This window comes from Glycine soja, chromosome 5 (genome assembly GCF_004193775.1).
Source record: "Glycine soja cultivar W05 chromosome 5, ASM419377v2, whole genome shotgun sequence".
Taxonomy (NCBI): domain Eukaryota; kingdom Viridiplantae; phylum Streptophyta; class Magnoliopsida; order Fabales; family Fabaceae; genus Glycine; species Glycine soja.
The window spans coordinates 8,001,625-8,022,040 of NC_041006.1; the positions used below are offsets into that span (position 1 = coordinate 8,001,625).

The 20,416-nt window shown below is 33.8% G+C and overlaps 1 pseudogene; it reads left to right on the forward strand.

Moving 5' to 3' along the window:
* The first annotated feature begins 9,823 nt into the window (after window positions 1-9,823).
* Window positions 9,824-16,305, forward strand: LOC114411102 (annotated as a pseudogene).
* The last annotated feature ends 4,111 nt before the right edge of the window (window positions 16,306-20,416 follow it).

Here is a 20,416-nt window from a genome sequence, read left to right on the forward strand (position 1 = left end):
TCAGTTTTAGACTGACGATGCCTCTTCTTTCCCTCATTTTCGTTTTCTCTTTTCTCCTCTCCAAAACCCTTTCTTTTCCCACAGCCCACAAAACCTATCTCAGACGAACAATGATCTCGGACTCATTTACCGTTGGATCATCGTGAAATTTGAGTACCATGTTTGCAACCCAATTTCAAGAATTCTCACCATTGGGAATTGCAAAAACATGTTAAAGCTAATAGAAATACCCTTCGCACCGTAGCTTTCTCTTTTCCCACAGAAACCCAAAATGGTCTCAGTAAAACTACAATCCCTGTTTCATTAACCGTTGGATTTTCATGAAATTTGGATATGTTGTTCGAAATTCAATTTCTCACACTTTCACCATTTGGGATTTGTGAGATAATATTTTTATAGGGAGAAAAAGGAATCGCATGAAGACAGTACAAGTGGAGGCTTCAATCTCTTCTCCGTCTCTCTAATGTTTGGGAATTCTATCGGAGCAGTCGGAGGAATAACTGGAGGAATCTCAGGAAACCACTAGAAATGCCACTCTCGCTGTCGGAAGACACGTGAGTCCGCTCAGAGGTAAGGGATGAGTTTATCGCAATTGAGGGTTAGAATGAACATGTGTAGGGATCCTTAGATAACTAAATTTGGGTTTATTTTGGGATGCTTATTGAATTATAATTTTCTCTTTATGATTATAAATACAATATTATTGTGTTTTATGTACCAATTGATGTCCTGATGAGAATTGATTGATAAACTTGAGTGCTCTTGATGTCTTTGTGTTAACCCATGAATTTGATTAATTGATTTTGATATAATTGTGCGAAACTATTTCAGGGGTTTTACACCCCATGTTGTGATAAAATATTTTGTATAAATTTTTATGTTGAGGTTATGAAATGATGATTCAAACTGTGATTATGTGATAAATTGAACATGTGACGGATGATGAAATACATGTGTATTGAGATGAGATGTGTGTATTGAGTTGTGAACTATGAACTGTGCAATCACATAATTGTAAGACCCTTTAAGGGCGACGAGTATTGTGATGGGTAAAGTGAATATGATTCATGAGGTGTGATAACATGCTATTTTGAGATTATACCATTGTGATTGAGATCGAGTGTATGTGATAAATTGTGTATGTATGTAATTGAGATGTTGTGTGCATTGAGTATGAACTATGAATTGTACAATCACACGACTATAAGTCCCTTTAAGGGTGACGAGTTAATGCTAAGTCCCTTTAAGGGCGACGAGTTAATGTTAAGTCCCTTTTTGGGCGACGAGTTAATGTTAAGTGCCTTTAATGGCGACGAGTTAATGTTAAGTCCCTTTAAGGGCGACGAGTTAATGTTAAGTCCCTTTTAGGGTGATGAGTTAAAACTATTTTGAGAATAATTGAGGTGTCGTGTGTTTTGTACAGTTCATAGATAGAGTCTGTGTGCTAAAATGTTTTCTGGGTTGGACCTGAATCAGGAGGGAGAGGTCCTGACGGACTCTTCGGAGTGTAGGCCTTGGGGGTCACACGGTTTGAGTGCTCCTTTAAGCCTATGTTGATCCCATATGATTGGAGCATTCTCGCAAAACACTGTGACCCTGACTGGTCTCCCTATGATATTACCTAGTGAGAGTGACTTGACTTGCTAGTGTGTTGTTTGTCTTGTCATGTACTCCTAGGCGTTCGAACGAGGTTTTTCACTGACATGGTACCACATTGCATATAGGCTTGAATCTTAGCATAACTGCTTCATACGCTTGCTAATTGTTTATTATGAAATTGATGTGTTATTATGTCTTGATCGAAGTTTGTGATTCTTGTGTATTGTGATTGATGATTGAAAGGTGTGATTGATGATTGAAAAGTAAATTTTGAATGACAAAGTGATGAAATAATGTGAGATGTGCTAAGTAAATTGTATTTGGCTACTATATGTTGTCTTGTTTCTCTCTAGTAGTTAGGAATGTGATAACTCACTCCCGGTTTGCTGTTTGTGTTTGGATCATGTGATGATCTTGAACTTTGTGTTCGGGGGAGCAGATGGATAGGTGGATGACTATGAAGAACCTCATGCTAGAGGACACGGGAATACAACATTCTGATAGGATGTGACATTAGGATATATGTTCTATATTAATTGTATGAAGCTTTGACGGCCTTGTTTGAGCCAAGATGACTTTATTATTTATTTGGACAAGTTTGAATATGATGTAGAAGAAAGTGAATGTGAGCCTTTTACCCCTTTGAAAGGCTTGTATTTAAAAATGTTTTAAAAATACTTTTATTTAATATTTGAAATTTTATTCCTTTGTTAGTATATAGTGAGGGGTAGAGGGTGTCACATTTAGTGGTATCAGAGTAGGTCGAACCTTTTGGCCAGTGTGTTATCTGCTTATCATATTCTGATGTGCACTCTGTATGGTCACTGATGAGTACTTTTGTTGATTATGCTTGAATTATTAATTGTGTTTTTTATTTTTATTTTTTTGCATAATCAAATGAGACTTATTAATAATGCTTGTATGTACCTTGCATCCTTAATGTTTAATATACCATAAATCCACTGTTGAGTCATGAGTTATGAGACTGGCCATCTCTATAATTTGCGAAGTGCGGTTGGACATTATGGCAAGCCATTAAGTGATCTAGATAGTCTTGATATTGATGGATGATGCCTTAAGGAGCTCTCATCTTCCTGCGTGTATGTCATTAATAAGCTTATTTCTCTCATGTGTGGGTTAGTGTTGTGAAAACCTTTTGAACAGTATACATATGTTGTGGACGAGTATGTCTTTCTTGATGTGTAAACACATGACTACTAAACTCCCTTTATTTTGTGTGTAGTCGTGAATGTAGTTATTGAAGTTTGTGATTCCTAGATACATCCTTAGTGACTATTTGATTATTTATTCTTACGTGTATGCTACATTTTGTTATAGGAACCTTATAATTCTATGTATGCTTTTAATAGGGTGTTTTGCCTTAATTGCATAAATAGTATGATTGTTTGTGATTTCTTGTTCTTATTGACGCTAACACCCTATAGTTTGACGACTCATATCGAAATATATTTCATAAGGAATACTATTTTGACGATAACTTCCAATTCTAGTACAACCCATTCTCTTGTGTTATGTGTTAAAGTCAAGTAACTTGATTACACTTGCAAGCTTGAGTATAATTCATTCCTTGTGTTATGAGCCTACGTCAAATAGTTTTTGATTACTAATGTTTCTTACATAATCAAATGATTGCTAACGTCTTCATATGGGTGTACATTGTCATCATGTTTTCATTTATAGAATTCATTTGGAATATCTATGGTGGATTCTGGATGAGTAATCCTTATTTAAAATTATTGTCTCCTAATTAGTCGGGTGCTCATCTTGTTATTGGTTATTCATCTTCCAATCATGTCTTGTTAAACTGCTTGATATATTGTGATGTTGTTATTTTTGTTACGAATAGAGAAAGACTCCACTCTTGTTAATCACATTAAGGCGTTCGAGAGGAAATACTTGAGTAGGCATGATCCTTGTACTTACAGATGAAAGTAAACTTAATAAGTGAAGTACTTGTGTTCCTTGAGGATATGCTTAGTTACCACCTAAGTACGAAATTGAAAATCTTATGAGTGTAGTACCCATAGAAAATTGTAATCCTAGTTCCTAAGAAATGACTGGTAAAGAGTTGTTTAAGAATATAGAGTAATTAGAACGTTGTGAAGAATAGTTAAGAGGTTTAATGTGGAACCTTAAGAAGAGTGTAAGGTAGTTAGTAAGGCATTAATTGTTAAGCATAGAAGGATTCAAGAGTAAGTATTCTTGCATAAGGTAGGTGACCTAAAAGATTATTGATGATAGTTGTATGATTAGCGGGATAAATATTAGTTCTTTTTACCTTAATATGGAAAAAGTTTGTGGATACTTCAAGAAATACCTTAGTACCTATTGTTACCTCTATGTGTACCTGGTCATGTCATAATAGGATTGATACCCATGTGTGTTCGTGGAATGCGTGGCAGGATCTCCCACCCTGAGTTAGCTCTTGTTGTGGTTTCGATTATTAGTGTTTAGTATGTTTCCAGTTAAGTTGAATTATGGTGTGTATCATAAAGTTGTTATAGACTTTTGGGAATCATGTTTCGTGCTAAGAGTTTTGTTATACATTTTAGTTAGATGATGATGACTATAACATCCCAATTTTCGTAAACTAGATTAAAAAGGATTGTTATTTATAAATAAATAGAGTTTTAAAAAAATGATGAGATTTTATAAATAAATAAATAAGGAGATATAATTATTAATTAAAATAATGATTTGAGAGAAAATAAAAAGGGTATTTTATTTATTTGTTTGATAGAGAATAAAATAAAGTTTGTTCTTATAAAATGATAAATAATAAATAAATAAATAGAGTAAATAATAGGTCGTAAATGCCCCTAGCTATAAATAGCAACATGCTAGGTGAGTTTTCAAACTGACTCCTCAGCCTCTTTTGCCTCACAATTTTGTTTCTTTTCTCTTCTCCCAAAACTCTCTCTTTTTCCCGCAGGCCACCTAACTTGTCTCAGAAAAATGACGATTTCGGACTCGTTCACCGTTGGATCGTCGTGAAATTTTAGCACTACTTTTGAAGTCCAATTCCGAGCATTCTCACCGTTGGGAATTGTGATATCATCTTTGAGATGAGAGAAATACATTTTGCATTGTATCCTTTTCCTTTCCCGCAGAAACCCAAAACGGTTTTAGTAAAATTACGATCCCGATTTGATTAACCGTTGGATTTTCATGCAATTTGGATATGTTGTTTGAAATTCAATTTCGCACACTTCCACCGTTGGAATTTTCTAGATAATATTCTTGAATGGAGAAAAAGGAATCGCATGAAGACAGTATAAGTGAAGGTTTCAATCTCTTCTCCGTCTCTCTGACATTTGAGAATTCTATCGGAGCAGTCGAAGGAATAACTGAAGGAATCTCAGGGGACCGCTAGAGATGCTGCTATCGCTGTCGGAAGACACGTGAGTCCGCTTAGAGGTAAGGGATGAGTTATTCACAATTGGGGATTAGTGAGAACATGTGTAGGGATCCTTAGAGATATCAATTGGAATGAGTTTTGGGGTGTTTTTGCAATTTTCATTTTATCCTGATAATTATTACAATGAATTATATATGTTTGACAGACCAATTTTTATGAAATTGATATGCTATTGTGTTGAGCGTGAACCCTATAAATCGAGTAATTTTTCTAATTAATATGAATTGATGAAATAAAGTAAGGAGAAATTTAGAGAGAGATATTGATTTTGTATTTTCTCTTTTTCGTGCTGTTTAGGTTTTTATATATAATTTAAAAAAAATTAATATCATAATTGAAACTGACCAAAGTGTTCATATAATTATTTAAAATTTGTGCATTGAAAACTTACTTTGAAATTTGTGATTCAATATGATGTATGCTAGTTTATAGATATAGAGGTAGTTATTTATATTAATAATTTATGTAAATAATATTGTAGAGTGTTATAGTATGATTCCAAAAGTTATTAAGTGTTGGAGTTTGAGAATATTATGGTTAAATTTCATGAACATGTATATGTTGTACCTTATGAATATCATTGGAAATGTTATGAGATGGTTGATGTGATGTTATGAGATGTTAAAGTGTGGACATGATATTCGATTGTTAATAAGTGGATGTGTTAACACTTGATGTTACATTAATTATATCGTGAGCTATGAATTATACAATAACCCGACCAGTGTTTATGCACAATGTTAAAGAGAAAGTGTAGGTTCCTAGTTAGGAACCAGTGTTAAATTGTAGCGCAATTGTGTTAAACATGTTTGAAACATGAGTGTGAGGTCGTGGTATTGTATAATTCATGAGCAGTGTTTATAAATGAAATATGTGATGAATTATGGAATAATATGTTGCCTTGAGATTATAATATTGTTATTGAGATTGAGTAAAAGTGTAAAGTAGAACATGTGTTGAATTGTGAGATACGTGAAAACATGTGATGGTGGATTTTGACATTATGAGATGTGAAATTGTGAATGAGTTTTGGTGGTGAATAAGTGTGTGATTAACTTTTGATGCGACATTATTTGTGTTGTAAGCTGTGAATTGTACAATAACCTAACCAGTGTTATCTTGAGAAAAGTGTAAATGCGCAGTGTTAAAGAGAAAGTGTAGGTTTCCTATTTAGGAATCAGTGTTAAATTATAGCGCAATATGTTGTACGTGTTTAACACACGAGTGTGAGGTCATGGGTATTGTATAATTCACGAGCAGTGTCTGTGTGCTAAAATGATTTTAGGGGTTGGACCTGAATCAGGAGGGAGAGGCCCTGACGGACTTTTCAGAGTGTAGACCTCTGGGGTCACCGGGTTTGAGTGCTCCTTTAAGCCTATGCTGATCCCATATGGTTGGAGCATTCTCACAAAACATTGTGACCCTGAGTAGTCTCCCTATGATCTTACTTAGTGAGAGTGACCTGACAAACCCATTGTTTGGTGTGTCTTGTTATGTACTCCTAAGCGCCCCAGGGTGGTTTTTCACTGACATGGTACCACATTGCATATAGGCTTGAGTCTTAGCATAACTATCTCATGCGCTTGCTAATTGTTTATTTTGAAATTGATGTGTTATTATGTCTTGATCAGAGTGTGTGATTCTTGTGTAATGTGATTGATGATTGAAAAGTGAACTTTGAATGACAAAGTGGTGAAATTACGTGAAGTACGTGTAACTAAGTTTTATTTGGTTTATATGATATGTATATCTAGTTGTCTTGTTTCTCTATTAGTTAGGAATGTGATAACTCACTCCCCGTGTGTTGTTTGTGTTTGGATCCTGTGATGATCTTGAACTTTGTGTTCGGGGGAGCAGATGACTAGGTGAATTGCTTTAAGAAACCATGTGTTGAAGGACGTCGGGACACAACGCTCTGATAGGATGTGGCATTGGGGTATAGGGTTTTATAGACGGCCTTTTTTGAGCCGAAGTGAATTTATTATTTATTTAGAAAGTTTTATGATGATGTTAGAAAGGTGAATGTGAGCCTGCTACCCTCTTGAAAGACTTGTATTTAAATATGTTTTAAAAACTAGAATTAAGTTTAATTTTTTTTAATTATTTCTTTTATTATTAGTACATGTATGTGTGGGGTAGAGGGTGTCACAATGACCCTTAGAGTATGCTACTTATAGGTGAGAGATAACTTTAAATTCTTCTTGGGCATAAGTTTTTTTTTAGATGAGAAGAAACCTAAGATTACGATGAAATGCTCTTAACTAGTAGTCAAACCAAAAGGTTATTTTAGGACTCATTGGATTAACCTTTATGACCCTGATAAACACGCTCCTGATTTTTTTTTTTTGTTATTTCCCTAACTTTTGCCTAGGCCGCCCTTTTGGGTTTTCAACCTATCAGGTGAGAACTTCTTGTCTGCCCCTAGGTTTGCTTGAAGCTCATGCATGGTGCCTCTCATTGCCCCAGTGTAGGGCTCTGAGGTATCTATTGTTGTCTTCTGTCATGACCTTGTAGCAAGGAAAAATGAAAGAAACTGTGCAGGTTCTCAAAAAAGAATTTTCAAGGACAAGAAATGTTTAAAGGATTTTCCATTAATAGATTAAGTCAAATGACTCTCATTCTTCACAACTCATTTTCTCTCAGAAAGATAACTTTTAAGAATGATAAAGTGAGGTCACATGAATTCTTGTACTTCTTATTTTTTGATTTGAAACACAGTCAATCAAATGTGTTTTTTTTTTAACTATACTCGTCGCTTACGACACCCCCACCAAACGAGCAATTTCTGATTGAACAGACTTGGAGATCAACTCAGGAGCACAGGTCTCTTGAGCAAACAAACCAACGTCTTATATTCACATTCAAGTAAAAGTTAAATAAGCAAAGATGTAATTGTGAGAGAATAAGAGACAAGGACATCAAATTTATCCATATTATTATCATTGTGATTATTGTTTACAGTAATGGCATAAACCTGAAAACCCTAATGAGTCCTTGGGAATATCTAACAACAACCTTCAAATTGCCCCAAGCATCATACATAGTATTGCCTTACGACATCAGAATTCACAAGCGATCCTCCTTCTCGAATCTCAGCCAGCCTGCATCAATCAGAATTTGCACCTTATGTTTCAGGGTCATACAATGCTCAATGGAATGCCCCGGAACTCCCCCATGATAAGCACATGTCATGTCGGGGTTGTATCCTCTAGGAAACGGAGGTTGAGAAATCTTTGTTGGGCTTATGATTGCCATTGCATTATCGAGCAGATAGGCGAGTAAGTCAGCATATGGCATTAGAATTGGGGTGAATTCTACAGGCTTTTTTCCTAGAAAGCTCCTTCCCTAGTTGGTGTTTTGATTGGTATTAGGGGTGGTGTTTGGTCTTGGATGTGCATCGGGTGGATTTTGTGGTCGATTTAGGGGTGGCCTTTATGGATGATTATTGTTGAAATCGAGTATAAGTATAAAGTTGAACATGTGTTAATTTGTGAGATACATGTAAACTTGTGATGATGGATTATGACATTATGAGATGTTAAATTGTGCGCATGATATTTGGTTGTGAATAAGTGTGTGTGTTTAACACTTAATGTGATAATAATTGTGTTGTGAGCTATAAATTATACAATAACGCGACCAGTGTTTATATTAAGAAAAGTGTTTATGCATAGTGTTAAAGAGAAAGTGTAGGTTCCTAGTTAGGAACCAGTGTTAAATTGTAGCACAATGTGTTAAACATGTTTGAAACACGAGTGTGAGGTCATGGTTATTGTATAATTCATGAGCAGTGTCTACTTGCAAAAATTGTTTTAGGGGTTGGACCTAAATCAGGAAGGTGAGGCCCTAACGGATACTTCGGAGTCTAGACCTTGGGGGTAAAAATACTCGGTTTAAGTGCTCCCTTAAGCCTATGTTGATCCTATATGGTTGGAGCATTCTAGCAAAACGGAGTGACCCTGACTGGTCAAATTATGATTTTACTTAGTGAGAGTGACCTGTCATACTCATTGTGTGGTGTGTCTTGTTATGTACTCCTAAGCGCCCCAAGGTGGTTTTTCACTGACATGGTACCACATTACATGTAGGCTTGAGTCTTAGTATAATTGTTGCATAACGCTTGCTAATTGTTTATTATGAAATTGATGAGTGCTATTGCATCTTGACTCGAGTATGTGATTCATGTGTAATGTGATTAGTGATTGAAAAACGAATTTTAAGATAAAGTGGTGAAGTGATGTGGGTTGTATTAAGTTGAGTTATGTTATAAATATTTCCATAATTTATTTTGATTACATCTTGTTTATTTGTTTTTTTTGTGATAACTCACTCCCTGTGTGCTATTTATGGTTGGATCCTATGATGATCTCGAACCTTGTGTTCGTGGGAGTAGATGACTAGGTGGATGACTTTAAAGAACCTTGTGTCAGAGAACGTTGGACATAATGCTCTGATAGGATGTGACATTGGAGATGAGTTTTTACTTTAATTGCATGATGTTATTTTATTTTATTTTACCTCACTGATTTAACAAAACATTTTTTGTAAATTTTGACGACCTTGTTTTGAGCCGAATATGTTTTTAATAAGTCTTATTTGGTAATAGTGAAGTGAATGTAAACCTTTTATCCACGTGAATTTGTTGATCAATATTTTTATATGTTTTATTTATTTATATGTATGTCGGGATAGCGGGTGTCACATTTAGATTATAAACAATTATGGTCAGATGACATTTAATTCAACAGTAATATATTTTTTTAATTAATATTTGTTATCCGGATTATGGTAGTCCTGTTGACTGTGCATCTCACAATTAAGCACAAAAATCAGGTAGCACATCTACAGTCCATAGTTTAGTGTAATTATTTATACTTGTTGTATGTTTTGGTCAAATGTTAAACTAATCAATTGCTTTTATGTTTACTATAATGTGGTTGGTGCGTGACAATTCCAAATTTCAATTGGAGTGTGGATTAATTTTCTTTCTTCGATGGTAAGGATTGCTCAACTACCAAATAACGAAATAGAAAATGTTTCGTAACTTCCATTTATAGAAATCACATTCAATGACATTAAATTCATTCTAGTATGTGTGCAATTGTATCTCTAAAAAAATGAAGTTTTTTCTAGATATATGAGAAGTGTCAACTTTCCCCTCCATGATATTGGGAAACTTGATATTGTTTAAGTTTTACTGAGTGTGAATGATATTGATTATGTTTCTTTTAAATCTTTTTATTCTGGAAAGTTATTTTTTTTCCCCATTGATATATCCCACATATCATTCGGGGACTAGAAGTTTTCCTTGCTAAAATTCTTTTTTCTTCTTCAGGATATAGAGGCAGACAACCGAAAGGTTCAGGTATATGGTAGAAATTATACATTTGTGGAGACTAGATGGAAGAAACTCCGTGTCTGCGATATCATTAAAGTGTATAAGGATGTATACTTTCCTGCTGATCTTCTTCTGCTTTCATCAAGCTATGGTGATGGGATTTGTTATGTCGAGACTATGAATCTTGATGGAGAAACTAATCTAAAATTAAAGCATGCCTTGGAGGTGACAATTCATCTTCAAGATGAAAAATCTCTGCAAAAGTATAAGGTCGTGGTTAAATGTGAGGATCGTAATGAAAATTTGTACTCGTTTATTGGAACTTTACAATATGATGGTAAAGAATCTCCTCTTTCCTTGCAGCAGATCCTGTTAAGAGATTCTAAGCTGAAAAACACTGATTATATATATGGCATTGTTATCTTTACTGGCTATGATACAAAAGTCATGCAGAACTCCGCTGATCCTCCATCCAAGGGAAGAAAAATTGAGAGAAAAATGGATAAGATAATCTACATCCTCTTCAGTACCTTGGTTTTGATATCCTTTATTGGTTCTGTCTTTTTTGGTGTTGAGACCAAAAGGAATATTAGTTCTGGCAGGTATAGAAGATGGTATCTTCGTCCAGACAATACAACTGTGTTTTATGATCCTAGAAGGGCAACACTTGTTGTTCTTCTTCATTTGTTGGCTGCCCTTATGTTGTATGGATCTATAATTCCAATATCACTTTATGTGTCCATAGAACTTGTGAAAGTTCTGTAGGGCAACACTGTGTTCTTAAATCTGGTTTTAGGTTGAAAAATTAAGAGGAAGAAAATTATTTGCTTAAAGCCTTTCAGGTTGTGAAGAATATGGGCTAAAAAATGAGGAAAATAAAGATCATGATCTTAAAAAAGTGAAGCAAATAAATGTCATAAGAATTTCCAACTATATGAAAATCATCTTGAACTCTCAATGACAAAAAATTCAACTTGAAATCTTATAAATTATTTGGTTCATATACTGCGATTGTGGTATACTTTAAGTTTGTAGGTTTGAACCTGTTTGATATCTTTGGTCCGTACTGAGAGAAAGTGATTTAAAATGCTTTGACTTTATATATCCATATTATAATTTTGGCACAGTTTCATTCTTTTGAAAATTTGTGTTTAATTTATTGTTCATTGGGTTAATTTTTTATGAATAGAGTGTACCAACTTCTGCATGTCTTCGACTTCAACAGTTCCCGCAAAAGAATGTCAGTGATAGTGAGGAATGAGGAAAATCAATTATTGCTACTATGCAAGGGTGCTGACAAGTTTCAAATAATATCCATATGCTTTTTAAATAATGCGTTATTAGCAGTAAGTTACATGTAGTGATGTCGAATTGTGCATTTCCATGCATATATTCAGTGTAATGTTTGAAAGGATCTCGCAACATGGAAGACAGTTTGAAGCTGAAACCAGGGATCATATCAAAAGATATTCTGAGGCTGGTTTAAGAACCCTTGTAATCACATACCGTGAACTTGATGAAGAAGAATATAAGTTGTGGGACAATGAATTTTCAAAAGATCAAAACTACTGTAACAGAAGACCGAGATGCGTTGGTGGATGCAGTTGTTGATAAGATGGAAAGGGATTTGATTCTTCTTGGTGCTACTGCAGTTGAGGATAGACTGCAAAAGGGGGTAAGTATAAACCTTTTAATTTTTGTACTTCTAATTATGTAAGTTTTTGCCTATATAATAGTGTGCATTTTACAATTTCGCCTCCAGTATTGACTTCCATACATAGTGATTCTAAAATAAAAGTTTCTGACAAAAAAATGAACTTCCGTTTCAGAAAATAGACCACTGAATGTGGGGAAAAATTGACCCCCAAAAAATTAGTTACTAGCACCATTAGTTATGTTCTTGATTAGTTAATAAAGTTTATTATGTTTACTTGAAAGTATAGGTTCCTGAATGTATTGAAAGCTCTCCTGGGCAAAAATCAAGTTATGGATATTAATCGGAGACAAGATGGAAACTGCAGTCAACATAGGGTAAGTTAACAAGGCTTGATCTAGATTATTTTCTAAGGAAGTTGCATACAATTTAAGTTGGTCTTTTTCGCCTTTTGTTTTTACAGGTATGCATGTAGTTTACTTAGACAAGACATGAAACATATAGTGATCACTCTAGATTAACCAGATATCCTATATATCATTGGAAAAACAAGGGGACAAGGAAGCTCTATCAAAGGTACATGACATTGGAAGTTTTTTGGAATTTAATTTCTCTCAGAATTATAGATCCTTGATATAACAATTGCTTAGGCCTCTCTTGAAAGCATTAAGAAGCAAATTAGAGAAGGAATCTCACAAATCAAGTCTGCAAAAGAGAGTTCTAATACAAATAAAGGAAGTTCTTCTGGGTTTGGCTTCATGATTTATGGGAAGTCCTTGGATTATTCTCTTAACAAGAATTTGGAAAGGTCCTTCTTTGAGCTGGCAATTAATTGTGCTTCTTTCATATGTTGCCAATCTTCACCCAAACAAAAAGCTCGCGTGGGTGCTATTGGTGCGCAATTTGAATTTCTGTCATATAAAAATAGAAGTTCCTTGTATACCATCATTGCTTTGGGTGTGAAAACATTTTAATCACATCAGCCAAAAAAAATATGTTGGTTACAAAATTGGTGAAATTGGGAACAGGGAAGACAACATTATCTATCGGAGATGGGGCAAATGATGTTGGCATGCTTTAGGAGGCTGATATTGGAGTTGGCATTAGTGGTGCTGAAGGGATGCAGGTCTAAAGATAAATTTGATTATACCTATTTGAGTTGTGCTTTTATCTGTCCTTAAAAAGATTTATATTCTCCAAGCCCATAATAAATGAAGAAATTGAAGAGAATTTTTAATTCAACTTAGGAGGCATTTGGAAGAGCTTGTAGGGAGTTTGAGTTTATGGAAATAGCTTATGACTCTTATAAGTTCTTTTTAGTTTATTTCAATAAGCTCTAAGAAGCTTATCAAAATAAGATCTTTTTAGCTTATTCCAATAAGTTTTATGCTTCAAATTCATGGCATAAGCTCTAGTGAATAACTACTTAGTTAAGCTTTTGACCTGAATTCACCCTTAATCTAACCATGTTCATCTTCTCATAACTTTTTGTGCTCTTTTAACATGTGGTTTTAATATGTGAACATGTATTTGGTAGATTATGTTAAATTATGGAGAAATTGAATTATACATAATCAACAGAGTTTTCAAACCCATATGCATGCAACATAGGTTATTAGTAATATTATTATGTACATAATAGAATTGTTAGAAGTGACTATGCTAATCCATCTTTTTCATTAATTGTTTCTCTTTTCTTAGATAAAAACTATAATATGTATCAGATATTAAAGCCATTAACTGCTTCTATCAGGCTGATTTTTGTTGGGATAAGTACCTGATTTTAAGAAACTATATTCATTATATTAATAATCGTGTTCAAGTGAAAAAACCCATTAAGACGTTTAATGAGAGTCAAGCTGCTATGTAGATTGTGCCTAAACTTGGAATATTGAACCTTCTGAGAAGAAAGTTGATTGTAATTTTCTATATTGGGTTTGGTGATCAGTGGAGTGATGATCTTATTACTCAACCTTTTTGGTTGAGCACTTTTTATGAACTCTAAAACATGTGTTACACTTACATCTATCATTACCTTGAGGAGGAATGTTGGGAAATATTATTCTTAGACTTTGGGCCTAACTCATCCCTACAAAACCAATTTTTAACATGAGGATTGCCCAAACATTATAGACTACAAGTTGATGTGAGTTCTCAACCCCCAAAGAGGCAACATTGTAGGTAGTCCTTTCCGAGACATTGATAACCAACTCCGAGAAGCCACAATTAAGGAGGGTTAGTAGTGATCGAAATTAAGGCAACTTTCCAACACCCCCATCACGTTGAAGGCTATGGTCCATGAGCGTTGCATTGCTTGTGGCCTTACAATGGATCTGAGATAGACTCTAATATCATTTTATGTTTCGGGCCTAACTTGTCCTTACAGAATTGACTTGGAAGGTGAGGATTGCTCAAACTCTATAAGGACTACATTGACTATATCTCTAATCGATGCGAGATCTCAACCCTTGAGAGTTGACCTCCTGATGGCTTCACATTACGACACTTTAGTCAGCTTTTCTGGTCAACCCCTTCATAGGTAGCCCTTTCTAAGACACTAGTAATCAAATCTGATAAGCCACACTTAAGGCGGGTTAGGGGTAACCGCAATTAAGGTGACTTTCCAACAATTATTAGCATGGTCTAATGTGTAATTTGTTAGAGTTATTACTAATGCTATATGTGGATAAAGCTAGTCTAATTGGTTATTAAGTTGAAACCATGCTATATGTGTAATTTGTTAGAATTATTAACAATTAAGGCAAGTTATGGGTGACTAAATTAAGCTGACTTTCTATACAATTCCTTCCTTTTCTCTTATGATATCTAAAATAAAACCCAACAGAGGTTAATAAGTTGAAATGTTAAAAATTGAGTGGAATTATATAACAAAGCATTCATTTTATTTTAAGAGTTGCAGCATTGCAGTATTTTACTTGTGTAATGTATGTAGCTTTTGTACTTGCTTCTGGACATAATTGTGTTACCCGATCATATTGGCATTGATGATTCTCCACTGCATTTTTCCGGTACCTTTTTCTTTCTGCATGTAGTCATGTATATGCAATGTATGTATTGATAAACTAATGATGAATTAAGTTTGAATGACTGTGTTTCAGTTTCTGATGGTTTTTTTTCTTTTGAAAAAAATGTTGTCTACAGGCTGTGATGGCAAGTGATTTTGCAATAGCTCAATTCTGGTTTCTGGAGCGTTTGTTGTTGGTACATGGCCACCGGTGTCATTGACATACATCAATGATGGTAAAATCATGCATCCATCTATTTCTCAAAGTCTTACCACTAAAGATTTAGTGTTCACAAACTCAAATGCTTTCATGGTCCAATTTTAGATCCCTTAATATTCTGAAATGAAGACCATGAAATAGTTGATTTTTTTTCTTTTTTCTCATTTTTAGCCCTTATGAGTTGATTGGTTACTCCTGATGAAAATGATCTTATAATTTTCTGTTTTCATTTTAAGAGTACTACATGGCTGTTCAGATAAAAAATTTAAGCCACTTCATCCACACAAAAAATTGTCACTGATGACTTGTTTTATTTTTTATGCAGATATGCTATTTTTTCTATAAAAATATTACATTTGGATTTACCCTATTTTGGTTTAAGGAATATGCTTCTTTCTCTGGTCAAGCTCCTTACAATGATTGGTACATGTCATTTTACAATGTCTTCTTCACTTCACTTCCAATAATCGCTCTAGGCGTTTTTGATCAGGATGTTTCTGCCAAACTTTGCCTAAAGGTACTAAATTGTCATTTGTTAAAATTACTTTTGTGTGTACTAAAGATACTTAAGGACCAGCAGGTAGATATATACAATTATTCTTCTTTTAAGTTAAGAACTATAAACACTGATTTTTTCTCTATAGGACCTTTATGTTACCAGTTTACCTATGACCATTTGATTAATTATGTTTCATTTCAACTGTGAACACCTTTTTATAATTACTATATGATCAACACTTTAAAGTTTATGTTTTTTGTTTCTTTTTTAAAAGTCTTGGTTCTGCCTCTAGAGCCAATGAAAAAAGGAGTGTGCTTTCAGTGAGGTTCCTCCATTCACTCAAAACATGACCATTGATTTCAGATGCTTTTTAATGTTTTTAAACATTTGTTTCTCCAGTTCCCTGTTCCTAAATACATCTGCTTTGATTCTAGAGTGAAGCATTATCAACTTAACTTTGATATAAATTCACCCAAGTACTCTGAATGCGTTGAATTTTCTCTTATCCAAGTGTTTTTAAGTTCTACATGATTTCTACTGTTTACCAAAACTAGCTAGTACAAGGTCTATAATATGCTTATTGTGACACCCTCTACCCCATACATATATGTATTAATAATAAAAGGAATAAAAAATTCAAATATTAATTAAAAGTATTTAAAACATTTTTTTTAAATACAAACCTTTCAAAAGGGTAAAAGGCTCACATTCACCATTCTAACATCATAATAAAACTTGTCTAAATAAATAATAAATTCACTTTGGCTCAAAACAAGGTCGTCCAAAACTTCATACAATTAATATAGAACCTATACCCTAATGTCACATCCTATCAAAACATTGTGTTCTCGTGTCCTCTAGCATGAGGTTCTTCATAGTCATCCACCTATTCATCTGCTTCCACGAACATAAGATTCGAGATCATCACAGGATCCAAACACAAACAACACTGGGAGTGAGTTATCACATTCCTAACTAATAGAGAAACAAGACAACTAGATATACATATCATATAAATAAAATAAAACTTACTTAAACATAACTCACGTAATTCCATCACTTTGTCATTTAAAATTCACTTCTCAATCATCAATTTCACTTTTCAATCATCAATCACGTTACACAAAAATCACACACTCTGATTCAAAACATAATAACACATCAATTTCATAATAAACAATTAGCAAGTGTATGTAGCAATTATGCTAAGACTCAAGCCTATATACAATGTGGTACCATGTTAGTGAAAAACCACCCTAGGGCACTTAGGAGTACATAACAAGACACACCATAAAATGACTATGTCAGGTTACTCTCACTAAGTAAAATCATAGGGAGACCAGTCAGGGTCACGCTATTTTGCGAGACTGCTCTAACCATGTGTGATCGGCACAGGCTTAAAGGAGCACTCAAATCGGGTGACCCCCAAGGCCTACACTCCGAAGAGTCTGTCAGAGTCTCTCCCTCGTGATTCAAGTCCAACCCATAAAATCATTTTTGCAAGCAGACACTGCTCATGAATTATACAATATCCACGACCTCACACTCGTGTTTTAAACACGTTTAACACAATTGTGCTACAATTTAACACTGGTTCCTGAATAGGAAACTTACATTTTCTCTTTAATATTGGTTCCTAAATAGAAAACCTACGTACACTTTCTCTTTAACACTGCGCATCAACACTTTTCTCAAGATAACACTGGTCGGATTATTGTACAATTCACAGCTTACAACATAAGTAATGTCACATCAAGTGTTAACCACACACTTTTTCACAGCCAAAACTCATTCACAATTTCACATCTCATGGTGTCACAATCCACCATCACATGTCTACACGTATCTCACAAATTAACACATGTTCAACTTTGCACTTATACTTAATCTCAATAACAGTACTATAATCTTAAGGCAACATGTTATTCCACAATTCATCACATATTCCATTTATAAGCACTGCTCATGAATTATACAATACCCACGATCTCACACTCGTGTTTCAAACACGTTTAACACATTACGCTACAATTTAACATTGGTTCCTAAATAGGAAACCTACACTTTTTTTTTAACACTGTGCATCAACACTGGTCGAGTTCTTGTATAATTCACAACTCACAACTCAATACACACATCTCAATACACATGTACCTCAAATCTAACCATAATATTCTCAAACTCCAACACTTGAATAATTTTTGGAATCACACTATAACAACACTACATTATTATTTACATAAAATATTAATATAAATAAATATATAGCTAAATCTATATATATAAGACCAACAACATACATCATATTGGATCATGAATTTCAAATAAGCTTTCAATGTACCAATTCTAAATAATTATATGAACAATTTCCCGTATATATAAGTATACATGAATTCATATATATTATCTAAGAATACAACACATAGTCTACTAGAAATATTTGGTCAATTTCAAATATAATATTAATTTTAAACTATAAAAAAAACTATAAAAAAAAACATGAAAAGGAGAAAATACAAAATCAATATCTCACTCCCTCTTACGCTAAATTTCTAGTTATTTAATTTCATCAATTCACGCTAATTAGACAGGTTCAATTTATAGGGTTCACACTCAACACAAGGACACATCAATTTCATAGCAATTTCTCATTGGGACATCAACTAGGTCATCAAACGTATATAATTCACACTTATAATCATAAGGATAGAATAAAAATTGCAGAAACAACCCAAAACTCATTTCAATTGATACTCTAAGGATCCCTACACATGTCCTCACTAATCCCCAATTGTGAATAATTCATCCCTTACCTCTAAGCAGACTCACGTGTCTTCTGACAGCAATAGCGGCATCTCTAGCGGTTCCCTGAGATTCTTCCAGTTTTTCCTCCAACTGCTCCCATAGAGTTCCCAAACGTCAGAAAGACGGAGAAGGGATTGAAGCCTCCACATGTACTGTCTTTGTGCAATTCCTTTTTCGCTCTCTGAAAATATTATTTCACAAATCCCAACAGTGAAGGCTCACGGAATTTAATCTTGAACCACATATCAAAATTTCATAAAAATCCAACGGTTAACGAAATCGAGATCATAGTTTTACTAAGATGGTTTTGGGTTTCTACGGGAAAAGAAAAGACTACGATGTGAAGTGTATTTCTCTCGGCTCCGACTTGATTTCAAAATTTCTAACGGTGGGATTGATTAGAACTGAGTGGCAAACCATGTGCTTAAATTTCATGACGATCCAACGGTTAATTAGTTCGAGATCATCATTTTTACTGAGACAATGAGACAAATTTGGTGGACTGCAGGAAAAAGAAAAGGTTATGAGGGAGGAGGAGAGAAAAAACAAATTAAGAGGATGAACAATCATAAAAGCTACCGTCTGACCTAACATATCACTATTTATACCTAGGTACTCACAACCTATTATTTACTCTATTTATTTATTTTTATTATTTTATAAAAACCAACTCTATTTTATTCATATCAAATGAGTAAATAAAATACTCTTTTTATGAAAAATGGGATGTTACACTTATACTATCTTCCTCCTCCTCCCTGTTACAAATATTTTCTCGTTCTCGTGGAAGAAAACTATTTGCAACCATTTTACCTTCTATTAAGTTAACCTTAATAGCCAGCCTAGAATGTGTTGCATTCTAAGATGGTCATTTAAAAAAAAAATAACTTACTAAGATGATTCTGTCGTAAAATCGTCCTAGAATGTGTTGCATTCTAAGACGGTATTGTTTCGAAAATCGTCTTAGAATGTGTCACATTCTAATACGATCTCGTTTCGAAAATCATCTTAGAATGTGTCACATTCTAAGACAGATGAGAAACCGTCGTCGTGGACGCTTAGACTTTTTACGACGCCCACTACGACGATGGTGCACAACCGATGTCGTTTGTCCAACAAAATTGACTTAAAATGTCCTTTCCGTAGCAGTAAATATTCCTAATTAACAGTCAAAAACTAATTTCTTTCAATACTTAGAAATTATCAAAATAAATTATCTCTTCTAACAGTTTTCTTCATATATATATATATATATATAACCAAAATGAACCTATAACAATATTTAAAGAAACTCAACTATATATCAACTACACCTTTAATTGTAAATAAGATATTTTAAAATATAAAATATCAATTTAAAAACCCTTGTGTTTTTTGGAACAATATAAAAGGGTAAAGAAGACTCACAAATTTATATCGAGATTCACCTTATAAACTTAAGATTATATATAGTCTTTGGCAATTAAGCCAAGAATTTTCACTATTTGATTCTTCTATCGCACATTCAACACAGAAGTATTAATGTACAAATATCTCCAAGCTTAATATATCTCATGATCTTGTTCAAGCCTTTATAAGATCGACTTCACAGTCCTAGAATAATTTAAAAATGCTCAAAAAGAAAATTTAATGTTATATATATGTTAAAGTTTTACAAAGGTAGCTCAATAAATGTTAATAAATGCGAAGAATGTGACTAAATGCTGTAAATAAATTTTTGAGCTCTTAATGAATAAAGGAATGCCTAAAAGGGTTATCAATAAAAATTAATAAAGCATATAAGTTGAAGAAAATCTTGTAAAAGAAATCAAAACGAACTTTTTAAAAGGTTCTCATA